Source organism: Octodon degus, unplaced genomic scaffold, assembly GCF_000260255.1.
Source record: "Octodon degus isolate 3935 unplaced genomic scaffold, OctDeg1.0 scaffold00006, whole genome shotgun sequence".
In the NCBI taxonomy this organism is placed as follows: Eukaryota; Metazoa; Chordata; class Mammalia; order Rodentia; family Octodontidae; genus Octodon; species Octodon degus.
Genome location: NW_004524582.1, coordinates 11,920,195 through 11,939,268, shown reverse-complemented (window position 1 = coordinate 11,939,268; position 19,074 = coordinate 11,920,195).

The following is a 19,074-nucleotide window of genomic DNA, read 5'->3' as shown; positions in this document are numbered from 1 at the left end:
CCTTTATTCTCTTCTCCTTTTATCTCTTAGGGACTGTTGGTTCTGTCGGCCTCTTGACATCAATCATTCTGAGCTGTGGACTCTTTTCCGATGAACACCCTGATTTCTCTATTTCATTTTTTAAAAAATATTTATTTCTTTATTTTAAATTTTTAATAGATTATAAATGGAAAATAACTTACTTAAAAACATAAATGAATATAACAATAAAAATTGTCCAAGATAAAAACGAAGAAATAATTTACAGATCAGTCATAATAGTTCACTGTGTCAAAACCAAGAAACTTATATTAATATAATTAGGATTCTCAAAGTAGAAAGGAGTAGGCAATAAATACTTAAATATTTAAAATTTCTGAATTTAGTTCAACTTATAATACTGCATTTCCAAGAAAAATGAACCTTTTGCACAAGAAATTTAAATAAAATTATACCGAGATATACAAAAATGAAATTGTCCAAAACTTATTGTAAAGAAAAAATCATTAAAGCATATACATAAAAAATATTAACTATGGAAGAACAAAATTAAATAGCATCTTATTCCACATTAGAAAGAAAAAAAGGACCAAGTGTGTAAGAAACTAAACTAATTAAAGGACTAAAAGAAATGAAAAGATCTGTCCTCTTTGAATTTTATACTTAGCAAACATACCTTTGAAAACTAAAAGTAAGATTTTCTAGTTATACAACCTTGAAATATTTTAATACCTCCAGAAGTAGCATATAGGAAATAACAAAGAGCATAATTCAAAAGGCAAGAGAAGTTGCAGTATGCTCCTGGATGAACAATAAAGAGCTTTCAATATGGTAGTTATGGAGGACTATATAAAATATATTAGATGAACCCTTATTTAAAGGTCACTGGATTTCTCTATTTCAGATTCTATTTATTAATTCTGTGCTTTGTTCTGAGCATCTGAGAAAGGATACATCTGAATTTTCTGAAAAATGCGAGCCAAAATAAACCTCTCCTCCTTTACCTGGGGGATGTCACATCTTTTGTCCCAGAGATAGGAAAGTGTCTGAGGCACACTTAGTTCTTGTTCATGCCTGTTTGGTATTGTGACAGCCACTGTATTTGTATCTAGAAGACTTTGTTTCCCATCTTCTAGGTTCTTGGTGAGATGTCATGAGGGGAGAAAGACCCGGTGTCAGCTCTGTCACCAGACCCGTGAACGGTACACAGAATAGCCCAACAAAACACGTTCCGCGCCGTTGACCTGGGGAAACAATGAAGTGTGATTACTTTTAGGGTACTGCGTTTGGGAGTTGTTTGTCACACAGCGCAAGATAACTGACACAGAACTCAGTTCTTCATAGAACGGACTTGGGCTCACCCCAATGCACTTCTTGCGCCTCACTGCCCACCTCTCCTCTGTCTCATGGCCCTTTGGTTTAATTCCTTCAGAGGATGAGCCTCCTCTTCTGCCTGCATAGAAGAGCAACCCACAAGTCCTCCTGGGCCTATTATTTAATCATTAGCTTTAGCGTCATGTCATTAAGGTGTCTCGTTAGTGGAACAGATCACCTCCTCAGGCACCAGCTAACATATGGCCAGTGAACAAGGCATAATCTATGCTGTTGTGAAGTAAAATTATTCCTTCTCATTTAGCCCAGATTAACTATACAAGATGCAAAAGGGTCCTAGGACCTGGCTGTTGGCACTGAGAATGGAGCTTTGCCATTTGCAGTCTGTTGGAGTCTTGAGACATCAACAACTGACCTCCTTTTCTTCCCTTACAGAGTTTGAAATCAATTTTTAAAAGTAAGACAGAAGCTGGGAATACAGCTCAGTGGTAGAACCCCTGCCTACCAAGGGGGGAGGTCCTGAGTTTGATTCCTGGAACCAGAAATGAAACTGTAATAAAAACAAGATCAAAGATGGAGAGGAAATATCCATTTTTGATGAAGAAGCTAATTTTTAGATGGGGCTTTTAGATTTAGGGGATGTATTATTAATACTTTCTCTTGAATGAAACCATGTCTTGTCTAATCACAGAAGGGGTGCTGGGGGACACCTGCCCAGTTTGTCCTAGCTGACTAGTGTGAGGAGTCACAGGTGGGCCAGGTCCAAATCCGACTGCTGGTTCTCCCAGACTTGGCAAACAGACACTAGGGAAGCGAGGGGTCTCTCATACTGTAATTGGAAGGCGGATGAGTCCTCAGACAGACATTTTCTGTTGGCTCACCACAGCCTGAAGAGATAGAAGTTGTCTCCACCTAATAGATAAACACCACTTTCCAAGAATTGAGCTGACAGTCTCAAAATGGTGGGAGTGGACTTCCGAGCCCAGTGTCCTGCTTTCTGAAGCCTGCTGCCGGTGACTCAGATCTCACGATAGCAGGGCTGCAGAGCAGGCAGACGCCGCGGAGGGGACAAGGGAGGACTTCCGAGGCCAGAGGCTCAGGAGAGGGCGGAACAAGCCGCGCAGAAGGGATGACAAGCAGCACGCCCGGTCTTAGCCACTGCCACGAACTCAAGACAACGGCAGAAGCTCGCACACTTTCTGCAGCGACCCCGGAGGCCAGCTCCCTGGTGCTCACAGGCGGCTTAACCCTTGCTCTCACCTCTGAGGGCAGTGTGTGTGTGTGTGTGTGTGTGACACATCACGGAGCACAGCAGGACAAATACTCTCTGAACACCCACGCCGGGTGGGAAGGGAGCTAGGTTTTCACTACATGACCCCTCAGAACCACGGGGGAGCCTTGCGATTGGCAGAGGGAGGGAGGACAGTTCACCTTTCTTACCCTAGAGCTCGAAGTCCCCTGCGGCCGATGGGGCAACTTCGATGAGCAATCCGCATCTGCTTTTCATCCTGATCCTGGTTCGAGCACTATCATTCAAACAGCAAGGTAATCTTGCTCCTTCTAAGTGAGCCAAACTGTAACTCAGAATTTATAAGAACACAAATTTAAGTGCAGCTGATCATGGGTGGTTGTTATGGTTTGTATCTAGTTGTTCCCCCCAAAGCCTCATGTAAATCATTGAGCGGTCCCTAGTCCAGGAGCAGCATGAGGATCAAGGGGCGGGGCCAAAGGACCGGGGCGGGGCCAGAGGACCAGGGCGGGGCTCGAGGGGAGGGGCCAGAGGGGAGGGATGGGGCTAGAGGGCGGGGCCAGAGAAATGCCCACCGTTAAACTGACAGCCTGCGCCTCCCCGCTACCCCCAGGCCTGGCGGCCTCCCTGAGAGGTGTGGAGTGTATCATCCTGGACAAGGCGACACCCCAGCCTCTCTTCCAGACCCAGTAGTGGGGGACAGCAGTGTTTCGAGGTCTTGCTATGTAATTCAGGCTACTTTAAACTATGACACCTCCAGTAACTGTGAGCTAAATAAACCTTTCCTTCCCTAAGCTTGAGTGTTGGGTATTTGTCCCAGCAATGAGAGAAGAGTAACTAAAACAGTGGCTAACTGGGAATTGGTTATATTAACTTCAACTTCCCACTGGGAAAATTCAAATAACCCAATTACTCTCATTTTAAACAATCCATCAAATGCTTCTCTGCTCTGCTTCACATTCACCCTATCAAATCCTTCCCTTGTGCCTCTTTGGAGACCCTTAAGACCACTTCACTGTCTGCTCAAATAAATTCTTGAAAATGTTGAATGTGCTAAACTGTATCTTTTTTTTACACATCTTTCGTCTTACCATTCATTCTTGATTCCCACCAAAAAAACAAAAAGGAGAAAGAGAAGAAAATATTAAGAACCTAAGTAGACTGGGTGGGGAAAGCATCATCATGTTATGTTTTGAGATAAGACGAAAAGTTTAGGTGGAAGCTAGTGGAGGCCCGGGCTAATGCTGAGGTATGTTGGCTGTGACCCTTAAGCTCCCATCCCCTCACCCTTGCATTTCTATCTGGTTACCTGTCTCAGTCACTTCTTGTCACTGGGGAAAAAAATACTACTCAATCCTGGCAAATGAGAGGAGGAGACGTTTATTTTGGCTCACAGTTTGTAAAGGTGTCAGTTCATAGCTGACTGGCTCCAAGGCATGGTGAGCAGGAAGTACCAAGCGCCAGAGAGCAAGGGAGGAGCCAGGGAGGAGATAAATACTTCCGGATCTCAGCTCCAGTGACCCCTCTCTTCTGACCAGACCCCACCTCCTCTCCACAAGTCAGCTCTAAACCCTATAATTCAATCTCCTTTTAACAGCCCCATCTATGGGTGGACTAGGCTCTTGAGGGGCACCTAGATATTAAACCATAATAATGTCAATCCAGGATCTGCATGCTTCATTCCCTTACCTGAGTCCAGTGTGGTGGCTTCACTAGTGTGTCAGAGGTGGGTAGGCATTTGCTACAGTTGGGGACACAATGGACTACTGCTAGCAGACTTGTATCTGAAGAAAGGGTATGTGAGAAATAACTGCCCCCCTTCTGATGGCCTGCTGAGTGATAGTCTAGGTGACACGATCACATGGCTGTTGGCTGTGGAGCTCAACAGGGGGCCAGCAACCAGGTGGCCCTCATCTTCTTCCTTGTGGTCTCTCCATGTGCCTTGGGCATGAGGCAGGATGGCCACTGGGTGCAAAGAAAAGGGGCACTCTAAGAGCACTGAAGGAGTTCTAGATCTTTCAAACACTGGATACACAATTATAAATTGTCACTTCTGCCACATTCTGTTGTTTAAAACTTGGCCAACTCAGTGGGAGGTAAATAGATTCTATCTAGCTTTCCACAGAGAGAATAGCAAAGGGTTTGCGTCCATCTTTAGCCTATCACAGTGTATTTCTGACTTCAGTGACCTTAAGACTTCTCTATTCTTAATCTAAATGACCAAAAAAAATTGTGGTTTGTTATGAGGAAATAAATAACTAGTTTTTCATTGGAAAAGTTTGAAGATCAGTAGGGGAAAATACAAAGTGATATTTGATTCTCTAGTATGAGTCATACTTATTAAACTTTTCAATTATATATAGCAAAATATGAGGAAACTGTGGAAGAAATATTTAGAGATGAAAAAGTTTAATCCAATTTTTAAATTTTAATTTTTTTCCAGTAGTAGCAAACCCAGGGCTTTCACATTGATCAAGTGCCTTTAAAATTTTTTAAAATTTTTTATTTAGAAAAAGGCTTTTTGCTGAGTCATCAAGTTGTCCACACTGTGAACTCCTGACTCCTCCTGCCTCAGCAACCCAGAGTGCTGGGATTATAAGAGTGTGGCACTGTACCCAGCTACTCTGACTCCACTAAGAAGCTGTAACGTTGCCCCTGGAATATTTTCCAACTCGGATATCCTCCACCTCCTACAACTGAATTCTAAATTCAGTCCTTTGATTGCTTAAATCTCACAATAACTTTAGAAGTTTCCAGAATCATACCTCAAAAATTTATTTTCTCTCCTTCTAATCAGAATGATGTTCAATTCCTTAGTTATATTTGATGTGTTAAATTTCATGGGTCCCATTATTAAATAATGTCATGCTAAACCTTTTGCAAGTGATGGCCACTATTGACATGAGTGTTCTAGAAGTTGCATGGAGTCTCTAAAAGATTGATCTGTCTCTTGTAATGTCTGCTGTGTCAAAATTTCAGTCGTGTTAAAATGCTGGCAGCCACAGAATCAACCTGATTTTCTTGTCAGTTGTATCAAATAAACTCTCATTAGATCTTTACCCACAGCTATTTTAAGTCTTTGCCGTCTACAGTTATTGTTGCATCCCAAAGTTTCCTGAAGGGCTTTGAGAGCAACTATGACACAAAATTGTAGGATATTCACAGAAAAAGACTTGGAAAACTTTAAGTCTTGACTTCATTTTATTTGTTTTGATGCTGGGGACCAAAACCACAGTCTCACACTACTAGGCAAGCACTCTGCCCCGGAGCTACTAATACCCCAGCCCTCTAATACCTTTAAAATCACACTGCTGGATTGAGTAAGAAATTCTAAAATTCTAATGGAAAACTGATAGAATCATAGAACTGCTAACCAAATATCAAGCAAAACAAAATAATTACCTGAGGGGCTGGTGAGATAGCTCAGTGGTCTAAAGTGCCTGTTTAGGTAAGCTTAGGCAAAAGCTCATGGACCACGGTTTGATCCCTGGCACCACATGCAACACTAGCCCCACCCCCAGGGTGGGCTGAGCTGGCCACAAATAAAATAAAATGTGTATATATATATATATATATTTTTTTTTTTTTTTTAATAATTACCTGAGACTGAATGTAGTGGTTGGTTGATACATTGTGTCAACTTGGCTGGACTTGCAGTGCGCTTCTGGCCGGTGGGGGTCTCGCCCTGGGGCACAGTTGGTTCTGCCCCCAAAGTGACTCAGCACAAAGAGACCATACCATAAAAGAGGCTAAAGAAATAGGGGATGTTCCAGCTCAGACTCTTTGGCCTCCGGCTTGGATCCTTCGCCTTTGGTCGCAGACTCTTCAGTCTTCCGTCGCAGACCCATGAGCTGACGAACAGAGACTTGCACGGGGCACAGCAGCGGGCTTCAGACCTTGCGACTCAATTCCTCAGTCTGGGGTGTGCTGACGCCCTCTGCACACTCCCTCATCTGACTGTGGCTAGCTGTCATAAGCCAATCTTGTAATTGTTTGAACATTGTATATCTTGTGTTAATATCTGTTCCTTATATTATATCTGTTTCTCTAAGTAAAATCCTGACCAATGCAAAATATGGTACCAGGCTAACTGACTAGAGTAACTATGCTTTAAAAAAAATTGTTTGAAATATGCTACTTCTTTCATGTCTTGTTTTCTAGATTTTTTTAGACTTCTTTCAAGACTTAAGGGAACATTTTTTTTTTCTTGAGCTATCTATTAAAGCTATTTGATAGAAGACATGGTAGACAAACATGAAGCACCGGGATGGGCATGTGGCCATGCCTGTAACCCCAGCACTAGGGAGCCTGAGACAGGAAGCTGTGAGTCTGAAGTCATCCTGGGCTGCATAGTGAGTCCAAGGCCATCCTGAGCCACATAGCAAGACCCTGTCCCCAAAACAAACAAACAAACAAACAAACAAACAAACAAAATTATCTTCTTCTTCTCCCTGGTCACTCCACCATTTGGAATCTATTATATATTTGTGTTGCTCAGTTTTCTGTTGCTGTGAAAATTTGAAAGGAGGCGCGCTTTCCTCCGGCCCGCAGTTGCAGGGGTCTCCATCCGTGGCCAGTTGCGCTGTTGTTTTATGTCTGTGCTGAGGCAGGACATCGGCGTGAGCAGCACGGGGCAGAAAAAAGCTCGCCCTTCCTGGAAGCTGAGACACAAAAAGAAAGAAAAGGGCCGGTCCCACCATGCCTTCCAAGCCCACGCCCCAGCCGCCTCCCTCTCCAACACCACCATACCTCCTAAAGGTTCTCCCCTCTCCCGGTAGCGCCGTCAGAGGGGACCAAGCCTTGAGCGCCCGCGGCCCTGGGAGACGCTCAAGACCCGAACCGCAGCAGAAGTCCCACTGGCACTATGCATATCTGCAGAGATTCACCGAGAATCTGTTCTCCGTGTAACAGGACACAAGCCTTGACACGGCTTTCTAGCCTAGAGAAGTTTTGAAAAGTCTACTGTCATGAGCAGATAGCCTTAAAACTGAAATTGACTGATATAAAGTCAACAAATCTCCTTGGATATTATCAAAGCTCTCACTGAAAATGTCACATTGTGTCTATCTATCTATCCATTGGTTATGTAAATAATCAGGTCAAATTTAATGAGACTTGGACCTATTTTTGCCAAAAAAAAAAAAAAAAAAAAGTCTTCGTTGATTTTGTTTGGTAAAAATGAGGCTCGTTATAAAAAAGATTGCATTTTAATAGAAAACTATAGGGTATCCATCATGAAATTCGAGTAGTATTCATTTTCTTTGGGGATTTATTATCTCCCTATAAACTAGATTGAGTCTTAATTTTTATTTTTTTACTTTCACTAAAAAGCTAAGACTTTCTTTTCTCAGGCCGTGCTAGTTGATCTTTGATGGCGCTGTGCCTTAGAAATCACTGTAAGGAATCGTGTGGCTGACCTTCACGACAGCTGCTCCGTGATCACTCAGAGTCCCCAAGGACAGCCAGTGACAGAACCGTGAGCCAGAAAATTGCATCAGACTGCACCGGCCACGCTCATTCTATAATCTAAGGGTGTATCAGACTCTAATAGAGAAATCTTCTCAATCGGCTACTCTGTGGACACAAAAGCTATTACAATATTTTCATGATTTTTTTTTTTCTTTTAGAGACAGGGTCTCCCCATGTCCAGGCTGGCCTGGAAATCACAGCAATCCTCCTGCTTCAGCCTCCCAAGTGATGGGACTACAGTATATGCCACCACACCTGGCTCAAAACCTATCACATTTGCTTGAAATAGGAATCTTCGTTTTCTTTTGTTTTCACAGAGAGATACCTTGAATTCTTTTTAAGCAATACAACATGAAGTAAGCAACAAAGCCTCACCAGCGTTACAGCATAGACAATAACAGCTTAACAGCGTGCATTTGTTCATTTTTTAAAAAAGTTGTTTCTGTTAATAAATTTGAAATTATCACCCACAACTTTAAGGTTCTTAAAAAACTAATATACACATAAGCTAGCACGCAGCTTTCGTCAGCCAAGTGCTGGCTCCTCTGTTGATTGATTGATTGATTTGGTTTAGTCTTGGCTCCTGGGATTCTTTCAGGAGGGAAATTCTCATTCTTTGGTCATTATTTTCCTTATACCACTGTATTTCCCTCCCTAGTGCGTTGTAACCTTTCAAAGGTTCTAAACACTTCCCTGCACTACCTATCAGAAGATTGCCGTGAGGCTTAGAACTCAGTGACCCTATCACCCCTGCCTCTGATGGTTATGTAAGTTCTGGATAAGGGCAGCGGTGTGACCTTACGTCTACTTGCACTTGTTGGTGATGACACCATCCGGTTTTTTGTGTCTTTGGCCACATCACCAGTGGCAACCAAGAGGGATGCTGGATTGGCTGCTTGCCTTTTCTGCTTGGTGAGTGGATGCTCACACAGTGGACATTGTGAAAGTTGAGCCTTGAGCTGTCACAACATGCTGAGCATCCAAAGAGACTTAGCCATGGCCTGATTTGTCTGCATGAACAATACTTTTTTGGGGGGAGTGGGTACTAGGATTCGAACTCAGGACATTGCACTTGCCAGGCATACGCTTGTACCATTGAGCCGTATCCCCAGCTTAGGATACCGTTTGTTCTAGAAGTTGTTAGACACTTTTATCAGTGCATGTTTATAGTACACAGTGTTTTCCTTCCTGGTGGGGAGCTGGGGCACACACACAGAGCACACCTTAATTCCTTCCTGCTTCCGCTTTCCCCCCATTCCTGCTCTTTCCATCTCTTAGTTCCCTTCCCAGTGAGAAAGATCCATCTCCCTACTTCCTATTATCTACCTTTCATTTTGCTCCTTACTCCTATAATTTGGATTTCTCCTTGAAGAGAAACCATGCAATATCTAAGCTGGCACAACTGATTTATTTCCCTTATTTGGTCTCAAGGTGCATCCATTTGCCTATGAAAGGCTCAATCTTATCCTTCTTCAGGTCAGAGTAGTACTCCAGTGGGTGTGAATGCCACACATTCTTCATCCACTCACTTGTTGATGGATGCATAGGCCAATTCCGAGACTTAGCTATTGCGAGCTGTGCTGCAGCTACCAATACCTGCAGCCAAATGTTTGCTTTGCTTACTCTGGGTCATTCCCTTAAAGCTCTGGCTCCTTTTGCACTGGAGTTGCACGATTTATGATCATATTTTAGATTGCCTCAATTTACCTTTTCAACAGGCCCGAGCTGAACACTATCGATCGTTTCCCTTCGCAACCCTGGAGTTCAAATTTCTCAGTGAGTCAGGTGGACACTTGACAGCAATTACCTGGCTGTAAAAGATGCCAGAGGGCGAGCAGGTGGTGTGATGAAGTTTTTCCTACTGGTTAAAGTCCTCCGTCCCAGATAGCAGCCGCGCTGGGCTGCAGTCCTGATAGGGACCAAGTCTTCCCACCCTGCTGCTCACGGACACAGTCCTGGATCCGGACAAGACCGGATCTTCTCTGGCTGCCTTTCTTATCTGCACGTGTCTAGGCTCAACTTTTGCTCTAAAAGCTCAGAGCGAGAGGGATGGGGGAGGGGCCTGTGCGTGACTACCTGCGCTCTGTTACGTGGCGTTTCACGCGTCAGATGTTTCACTCTGTCTAAAGATGAGGCTGCCTCCCAATCTGCTTATTTCTAAGGGCTTGCTCAGCCTGGCGGAGCCTGCCTAGCGGTATAGAGAGTGGGCGCGGGGGCGGGGGTGGGGCGGGCACACTTCTCTGAAGCTGCCGAGGTCCTGGTCGGGGCTTGGCGTGGAGTGGCAGTGACCTTCCCCTGGCTCTCTCCCCCACTCCTATGTGGTACCTCTACTGTGAGTGTTCTCAGCTGCGGAGAAGCCGTGGACATGCAGGACCCTGGTCCCACCCCAGAGGTTGAAGGCTTGAAAATGCCCGGGTGATTTGGGGACGGCTGAGCATTGGCCATGTTCAGAACTCTCCAGTGCAGGGCAGAAATTAGAGCCTTTTAACATGCAGTTGTCCAGGCCTCCTTCTCCTCCTCTTCCCCTCCCTCTTCTCTTCTCCCACCTTCCCTCTCTCCTCCCCTCCCCTCCCTTGGAGTCCCCTCCTTCCCCTTCCCTCCCCTTTCCTTCCCTTCCCCTCCCCTCCCCTCTCTTCTCTCTCCTTCCTTCCTTCCTTCCTTCCTTCCTTCCTTCCTTCCTTCCTTCCTTCCTTCCTTCCTTCCTTCCTTCCTTCCTTCCTTCCTCCCTCCCTCCCTCTTTTCCTCTTCATCCACCTCCTTTTGCTCTTGATTTTTCCTACTTTCACTCCTCCTCCTCGTCCTCATCCTCCTCCATCCCTACCTTCTTCTTTTGGCCATAGCTGCACCAAAACATTGACAGGCATTTCTGAGTGATGAGGTTACTAGCCATTTTCATTTTCCTATCTGTATTTTTGATCCTCCTCCAATTTTTTTCACCACAAATTTATGTTCCCTGTCACAGTAAGAATGTATGATAAGGAACAGAGCGCTGAGTGGTCCTGGGACAGCTGGTGCTGGGTGGCTGGGTGTTGCCTGGAGTCTCTTGGTCAGCACAGTGTCTCCTCTCTTCCCAGCACAATGAGGGCATTAGGACTTGGTTTCTAGGATTCCAGAGTCACACCCTGCCCAGAGCAGCCAGTCCCTGTGGCTTGAGGCTACTGAGCTCAGGTCTTACTAAGGGGAAAAGCGCTTGAGGCCCAAGGTCCTCTGCTCCCAGATCTGCAGAAATGATCCTCATGTGTCCCCCCACCATCATCCTTGCTGGGGCTGTGGTGGCCTCCCGTCAGCCTGCCTGCTGCCTGTTGTGCAAGGGCTTCGCCAGCTCTGCACTGTGAGCTCTTAGTCCACTTCCTGAGCGTGTTCATTCTTCCAGAGAGTTGCGGTGAGTGCGATAGTGCATTGGCAGTGTGATAGGTGGGGCTCTGCAGGCCGCTAAGGCACATTTGTGCTTGAAGGACTTCCACCTGTTCAGGGAGAGGGGGAGAGAGAGGAGAGGAGAGGAGGGGAGGGGAGAGACAGGGGAGAGAGGGGGGATGGGAGGGAAGCAGAAGGGAGAGGGGAGGGAGAGAGGGGAGAGCAGAGGAGAGCAGAGGAGAGGACAGGGAAGGAGAGGGGTCATGTGTGAGCTTGCCAGCAAGCTGGACGCTGGGCCCAGTGCCAGAGCAAACCTTCCATCCTATCTCTGGGTATAATCTGAGTCCTTTAGGTGGGCTTGCTCCCTAGAACGTGGTATTGGGGAGGGTGTAGGCTTTTGAGTGATGGGGCCCAGTGGTGGTCCTGAGTCACTGGGAAGAGCCCCTCTGGGAACTATGGGCCTCCCCCTCCTTCCCTCCACCTCCCCACTGGCTCCGGTTGGAACGTAACTGCTCCTGTACGTACATCCCTCCTAGGCGCTACCTTCACCACAGGCCAAGTCCATAAGCCGCCTGGTTTTGGACTTGATGCTCCGAAACTGTGAGCTAAATAGACCTTTTCTCTTATAAGGCCAGTTGCCACCAATACTTCACTGTAGTAATTCAAAGCTGTCTGCTACACTCAACCTGATCATTGAGTCAACTTAGGCAAATTATCCTACCTTTGTGATTTTTAGATTTCTATCTTGAAGATGTGAACATGTTTATTTCAATACTTCATTTCATTGTGAAAAAATGAGATGTTTGTTCATTTACTTCTTTTTTTGTTCCTGCTCTTTTCAGTACTGGAGATTGAATCCAAATCTTTGTATTGAGGTACATTTTCAGCTCTCCCCTTCTTTCTTCCCCCCCCCCCTTTTTTTTAGTTTTTATTTTGAGCGAGGTTCTCCCTAAGTTGCTAATTTGCCTCGTCTGGGCTCTAACATGGGACCCACCTGCCTCAGGCTTCCAGAGTGGTGGGGACACGGGTGTGCGATTGCTCTGTGCTATCCCTTGCAGAAAAGTATACAGCTGTTCTGTGTAAAAAAAGAAACCCTTCAGGAGCCACCCCTAGGACATGGGGTTAACATTATGGAGAAGTGAAAGAAAGAGACACCCGCCCAGAAAGGGGGCTTTCTACCCTGACTTCCGCAGGATGAGGTTGAAGTCATTTTTTGTTTTAATTTTTGAGACACAGTTTTGCTGTGCAGCCCAGCCATTGCGAATGGCCTTGAGCCTGTGGCGACCCTCCTGCCACAGCTGCCCGAGTGCTGGGGTTGCGGCGTGCGCCACCTGCCCAGCTGCCACTTTTCTTTTTGGTGTTCCTTAGCAGTAAAGTGCTTTGTGCATAGGAAGAGTTTATTTAAAAGTACAACACTGATTTTTTCCCCCTAGTGCTGGGGATTGAACCCAGGGCCTTCTCACTCAGCTATATAACTAGCTAATTAAAAACATGGTGTTTAAAAATTTAGAAACAGGGTCTCGCTAATTTGCCCAAGCTGTGCTGTGAACAGGTGATCCTCTTGTCTCAACTTCCCAGAATGATGGCATTAAGGCCTGTTAAAAAATGGGATTTCATGAAACCTCAGGTATGAGCACCTCTCCCTCAAGTGCTCTATCTCGCTGCAGCCCCTACAATTAATTTGCTAGCATCACTGCCTACTTTTTTTTTGAGATAGGGTCTTAGCATGCAGTTCAGGATGGCCTTGTGCTCACTAGTCCCTAGGCTGGTCTTGAACTTGCAGCGGTTCTCCTGCCTCAGCCTCCCAAGTGCTGGGATCACAGGCATGCACCACAGCACCCAGTCCCACTGCCTACTTCTGCCTGAGCAACAAATTGAGTGAAGTCATGGGTTGGTGAGCAAGTCCCTGATACTTTTTAATAAACATTAGCACAAAGGTAGAGGCTTTGGAATGTTACAAGTTCCATCAGGCCCCCTAGGAACATGTCAGAGGGACAAGGTCCACGGTGAAGCAGCTGGCACCCGCTGGTGCCACCAAGGATAAAGTAACACGATGGTGTTAAATCAGAAGAAGGCACGGACAGGTGAGACCCCACCATGCAGGAGGAGGGCGGGGGGAGAGCGGCTCCCTAGTGGGGGTGACAGCGCGGGAGCCTGAGTGGGGAAGACACGGGAAAGGCAGGTGCTGGAAAGGGAGCAAAGGGCACAAGGCGAGAGAGACACTCAAGGATTGCCCGCTGGATGGCACCAGGAGGGGATGTGGGGCAGCTCAGCCCAACCAGCGACTGATAAGGCACAGCATGTGGCTCACTGAGAAGTTTCACCTGACCCTGATGGACTCGGGTGCATCAGAACAGGAGACACCACTCCACTGAGCTGCCTCAGAAGGTGCAGGGTGCTGCAGACTGGGCTGGGGACCAGGGTGGCGCCGAGGTCAGGGGCTGATCCGTCTGTGAAACACCTTGTGCTTCCCACTCTCCTCTGTGTGTGCTTCTCCCTGTCTGTACCCCAGGCTTTTGAATAAATTGGTCCATAGGGGATTGGCAATTTGTCACCGCAGAGATGAGCACTGGTTTCCGACAGCGGCTTTTCTTGCCTTGAGGAGCTGTGGGTGTTTCACCTGTCATCACTGACCTCGTGGGAAACCTCGAGCCCAGTCTATCTTCCGTTCTTCCTTGTCCCTTGGTATCAGGAGGGTGTGGGCAGTGCTGAGCTGGCGCTGGCCCTCTGGGCCCCTTGCCCGCTGCACACCTGTCTCACTGCTTGGAACGGTCTCAAGCAGTCTCACTGCTGGGCATGCCTGCATTGCAAACATGTCTTAATAAAAGACTAAGGTGCACACGGTCCACGTCCCCATCTTGCCCACATCCCTTGGGTAGCGCCCCATTTCCAGTGGGATAGAGGCCAAGTCCTGAACGTGGCGGGCGGGCGAGGCCTCTGTCTTTGCTGTTGTCACCTCTGAGGATCATGCAGCCCCTGGGGGCGTGTGAGCACGAGGTCTCCTCTGCAGGCCCTGAAGGTAATGAAGCATGACCGCTGTTTAAGAGGGAGAAGTTTCCAGATCAATACAAAAGGAAATTGAAGCAGACAGATGTGGTCACCCGAAAAGGACAGAATGGCTTTCATGCCAAGAAACTTAGCTGGAAAACAAGGCGAAGAGTATCCGAAGTGTGGGCTTTACAGAAGAGCTGGTCAGTCCCAGTCGGCAGCGACCGTCCTGATGCTGCAGGGGAGAGGGTCCCTGGGGATGGGCTGCTAATAATGAAGTTCCTGCAGTGGAGACAAACTATTCGAATTCACTGAGCTATTGGGCCTAACACCCCAGCTCCCCAGATATATCCAGCGCCTCCCTCTGGCTCCTGTGGTGCTTGTTACAGGAAAGAATGTTCTAGTAATGCTGACAGGGAATTTAGCTTGAGGGGCAGCGGCAGATTTCTGAGCTCACGTGGCTAAGGACCAGCACTGGGACGGCTAGGATGGGAAGAGGGGCTCCCTGAGTCTCACGAGCACTCCCTTCAGCCTTGCTCCTGACGCCTGTCTTGCCTCAGCCCAATCTCAGTCTTGATGTGTTCAGTGAAGTAGATTCCGATCTGACCGAGATCAACTTCCCATTCAAGTGTCCTCTAGCTGAGCAGCCTTTGAACACAAAAGCAGACTGCGGTTGTGAGCACATGGGCAGTGAGCTCTCCTGCACCTCTAGAACTCCAGAAAGGGCAAAGGAAAGCCCAGAGATTAGGGGGAGGGTGATGCTACCAGAGTGGGTCTAAGTATCGTGTCTTGAGTGCTCAGGCAATCTGCCCCGTGGTTCCAATCCACAGCCAATCTTGTGTAGACTCAGGATGGCTAGTGGGCGGGACCTTTCTATGTAGATGTGTGTCTACACTCTGGAGCTTGCTGGGTGGGATGTTGGGATCCTGGAAGCATTAAATGGAGGGGGAAAGGCATTGCCCCAGGCTTACAGCTCTGTCTCAAATCCATGACACCCAGATTGAGCAGATGAAAGGGTCAGGTGACCTACTTTGGGGTGCTGTGAAAGTAGAAAGTAGGGGTGGCTGCACAACCTTGTAAATCTACTCGATGCTACTGAATTTTTCACTTGAAAATAGTGGTTGTTGGGGCCGGGGAGATGGCTCGGTGGAATAAACGCTTCCCTGGGAAGTGCAAGGGCCTGAGTTCAATCCCAGGTTCCGCAAAAAAAGAAAAAAAAAAAAAAAAAAAAAAAAGAAAGAAAGAAAAAGAAAAGAAAGAAAACAGTGGTTGCTTCTCTTCCACTGGTGGGCGGTACAGTGGGCATGGGGCAGGAGAGAGCTGCAAGGAGAGGACGGAGAGAGGTCTCTGGCTTCCCACTCATCTGTCCTGGCCAATATTTTCAAACTCCTTTCACATCAGCGAGTTAATGTAGCACGGTGAGATGACATCAAGTTGGTCCCAGCCCAGTACTTGGGATTAATGGATCATGAAAGGAATAAAGGATGTGGCCGAGGCCAGAGAAAAAGTCGGTGGCGGCATGCGGCACATGCTCAGCAGGGTTTGTGCCCGTGGGACTCTGCTTGGTCCCGGGGTACCTTCTTCCTTCCCCTCCGCCCTGCCCTGCTCCACGGTGCTGGGCCCAGAGACGCCACAGAGCGGAGCTCAAAGTTCAGGAAAAGCCAGATATAGGCATGAATTTTAGATCTGCTGCTGACCATCTGTGAAACGTGAGGCATGTCATTTAAATTTTTGCACCTCAGTGTCCCCAGCTGCAAAAGTAGGGACTCCATACCTCTGCAGAAGGTGGAAGATTGGATGAGGGTGATGTTTGCAAAGCGTCCCGGACAACAGGTAGATTCCCCAATGCCTGTTGCCCCTGACATAGCTTAGTGTCTTTTCTTCCAATGAAGGCATGTTGGTTCTCATATTTAAAAGAAATGAAGGGGGAGGTGATTATATTATGCGTTTTGGAAGAAGCTTCCTACTGGGTTCTCCAGACAACAGCGACGAGGATGATGACAGATAATGCATCCAGAGCACTTGCCATCTGTGCCGGTGGCTTACACGAGCCCTGTGAGGCGGGACCCACTGTCATCTCAACTTGACAGATGAGCAGAGGTATCAGTGTCATCCAGAGAGTGTTCACCTCTTTACCCTTGTGTATGCTTACTTGTAAAACAGTGTCTTTGTCCTTCTCCTGATGAATAAATATATTGGGAAAAATTATTGTGATGAAATCCTATAGTATAAACTTAATTATTTTCAAGTGAAAAATCAAGCAGCATGTCTTATGTTCACAGTGTGGTGCAGCCACCACCTCTGTTTACTTCTAGATTTCTATCATTCTGAAGTAGCCCCGCTTGCCCATTAGGTGGTGTCTCCCTGTTATAACCAGGGTTTGCAAGGAAAACAATGCAACACATAATTTATAGATTATTTTTTAATAGTCATCCAAAGAATTGAGTTCAAAAGAGTACAGGGGATCTACCCACACACTAAAGACCCAACGAATCCAGCTGAGGGCCTCGATCCCACGACGATGTCCTGCCGGAGGTCAGCTGAAGACCGAGAGCCCATGACAATGCCTCACACAAGTCTGTTTCGCAGATCTGCTCTGGGAAGGCCCAAAGGTCAGTGGTGGAAGCTAGAAAGTCTGTGCCAGTGCGATGAAGGATCTGTGCTAGCAGGCTGAGGGATCAGCCCTGGAGCCAGGAAGCAACACTCAAAGTGAAACCAGAGCTCTCCTGAAAAGTACCATAGCCATCCTCCACAACAGCAGGGCCCCAAGCTCCTCTGACAATGATAATAGCTGAGTCTATATCAGAATAGCCAGCATGACAAGCTCCTCCTGGACATTCAACAGTGCACCATCTTCACCTCCAGAGCCAGAAAGTGATGCTTAAAGTGAGGACCAGAGCTCCCCCTAAGTGAACTGTAGCCGTTCTCAGCGACAACAAGATCATGAGCTCCTTTGATGATGACAACAGCCCAGTGCATATCAGGAAAGCCAGCATGACAAGCTCCTCCAGGGAAACCAACAGCCCCCAGAGAACCAGCAGCTCCAAACAACTTCAAGAGAACCCTAACAGTACCTCTCTTCTCTTCTAGTTCTTATTTTTATGTTGTTGGCAATAGCCCTCAGGTGGGCCCTCCATACCCACGCCACGCTAATTCAGTTCAGCTGGCTGATCCAGGTTGCCCACAGTTGTCAATTTACCACACTCCCCATCCTCTCTTCCTGTCCCCTAGACCTGGCAACCACCAGTAGAAGTCCTGTCTGGATTTGCCTGTTTGGGATATTGCCCACATGCAATGTGCGGCTTCTTGTTTGCTTTCACATAGCATGTTTGCCCAGTTTGTACACATCACAGCAGTCTTAATAAAACCATTGAGAATACAAAGCACAGCTCATGTGTCCATTCACTGGCTGATGGACATTCCAGTTGTTTCTGCCTCTTAGTTACCCTGACTCTCGTGGCTAAGAACATGCGCTTGTTTGCACACTGCTTTCTGCTCTATGTGGTTTATACCTAGGAACAGAACTCTGCGTCTTGTGGTAACTCTGTCTTTAACTGATTTCCACAGAGGTTGAACCTCATTTAATTTCTACTTTTAAGGCGAGAGAGCCCCACTTTCTGAACATGCTTGTTCACGCTTACCATGTTCTATTTTTTTCAAACACAATTCCAATGGGTATGAAGTAGCAACTTGCTGTGGTGTTGAGGTGTATTTCCCTAACGACCAGTGTTGAGCATTTTCTCATGTCCTTATCGCCAAACTTTAGTCTGGGAAGAAGAGATCCTGGGACAATTTGCTCAGTATGCCAAACAACGGGCAGAAAAGAGTAGCTCTTCCACATGAGCAATTGCTCTCCATTTATGATTTATCAAGCACAAGTTGAGTGGCTCTCTTAAAATAACTTGATTAACAAAATGCAATAGGAAGAATAAATGACTTGAACCATTGTAGCAAAGTACAAATCCCATAGTTAGAACTCAGTGTATATAAAAAGCCCCACACAAAGCTAATCTTTGTACAGGGGAAGTAATCTGATTTCTTGTCATTTGACTAATTTCATTCCGCCATTTACTTTTCAAATACCTTGGAATATAAAAACATTACTCCACGGTCATTACAGTATATTATTTTACAGTTCTCAAAACCGATTCACAAACTATTCCAGGGAACAATGATCCGACATAAGATCCTACTTTAATTCACGATGGTCAGCAACCTCGAAACAGTGATAACACATTTGAGCAGTGCTCTGTGCCTGTTGAGTGGAGACCCCACCAGACTCGCTCTGCACTGAGCGGAAAAGAGGCAGAAACTGAGGCATAAAGACATCAAATCTCTTGCTCAAGGGAGATTGCTAAGAATTCTAAAAGCCAGGGTCTAAGACCAGATCACAAACTTTCAAGTCTACATACTTTGTTTTAGGGACAACATTTCAGGAGAAGCGTAACAACCTCATTCAACTGTAACAGCAAATAAATGAATAAAAAAAAGATCTAAAATGACCAAAATAATTCAAATTGTTATTTCTCTTGCCTGTGTATATTTATATATACATGTATCTTATGTATATATAAAGCCTATATTGAACAGCCTTTTCTCTGATTATTTGTGTGTGCTTATGCAGGTGCAGGTATATGTGTGTGGTACTAGGACTGAACCCAAGTATTCTTACATGCCTATTATTTAAGGCTGTAAACTGAAGT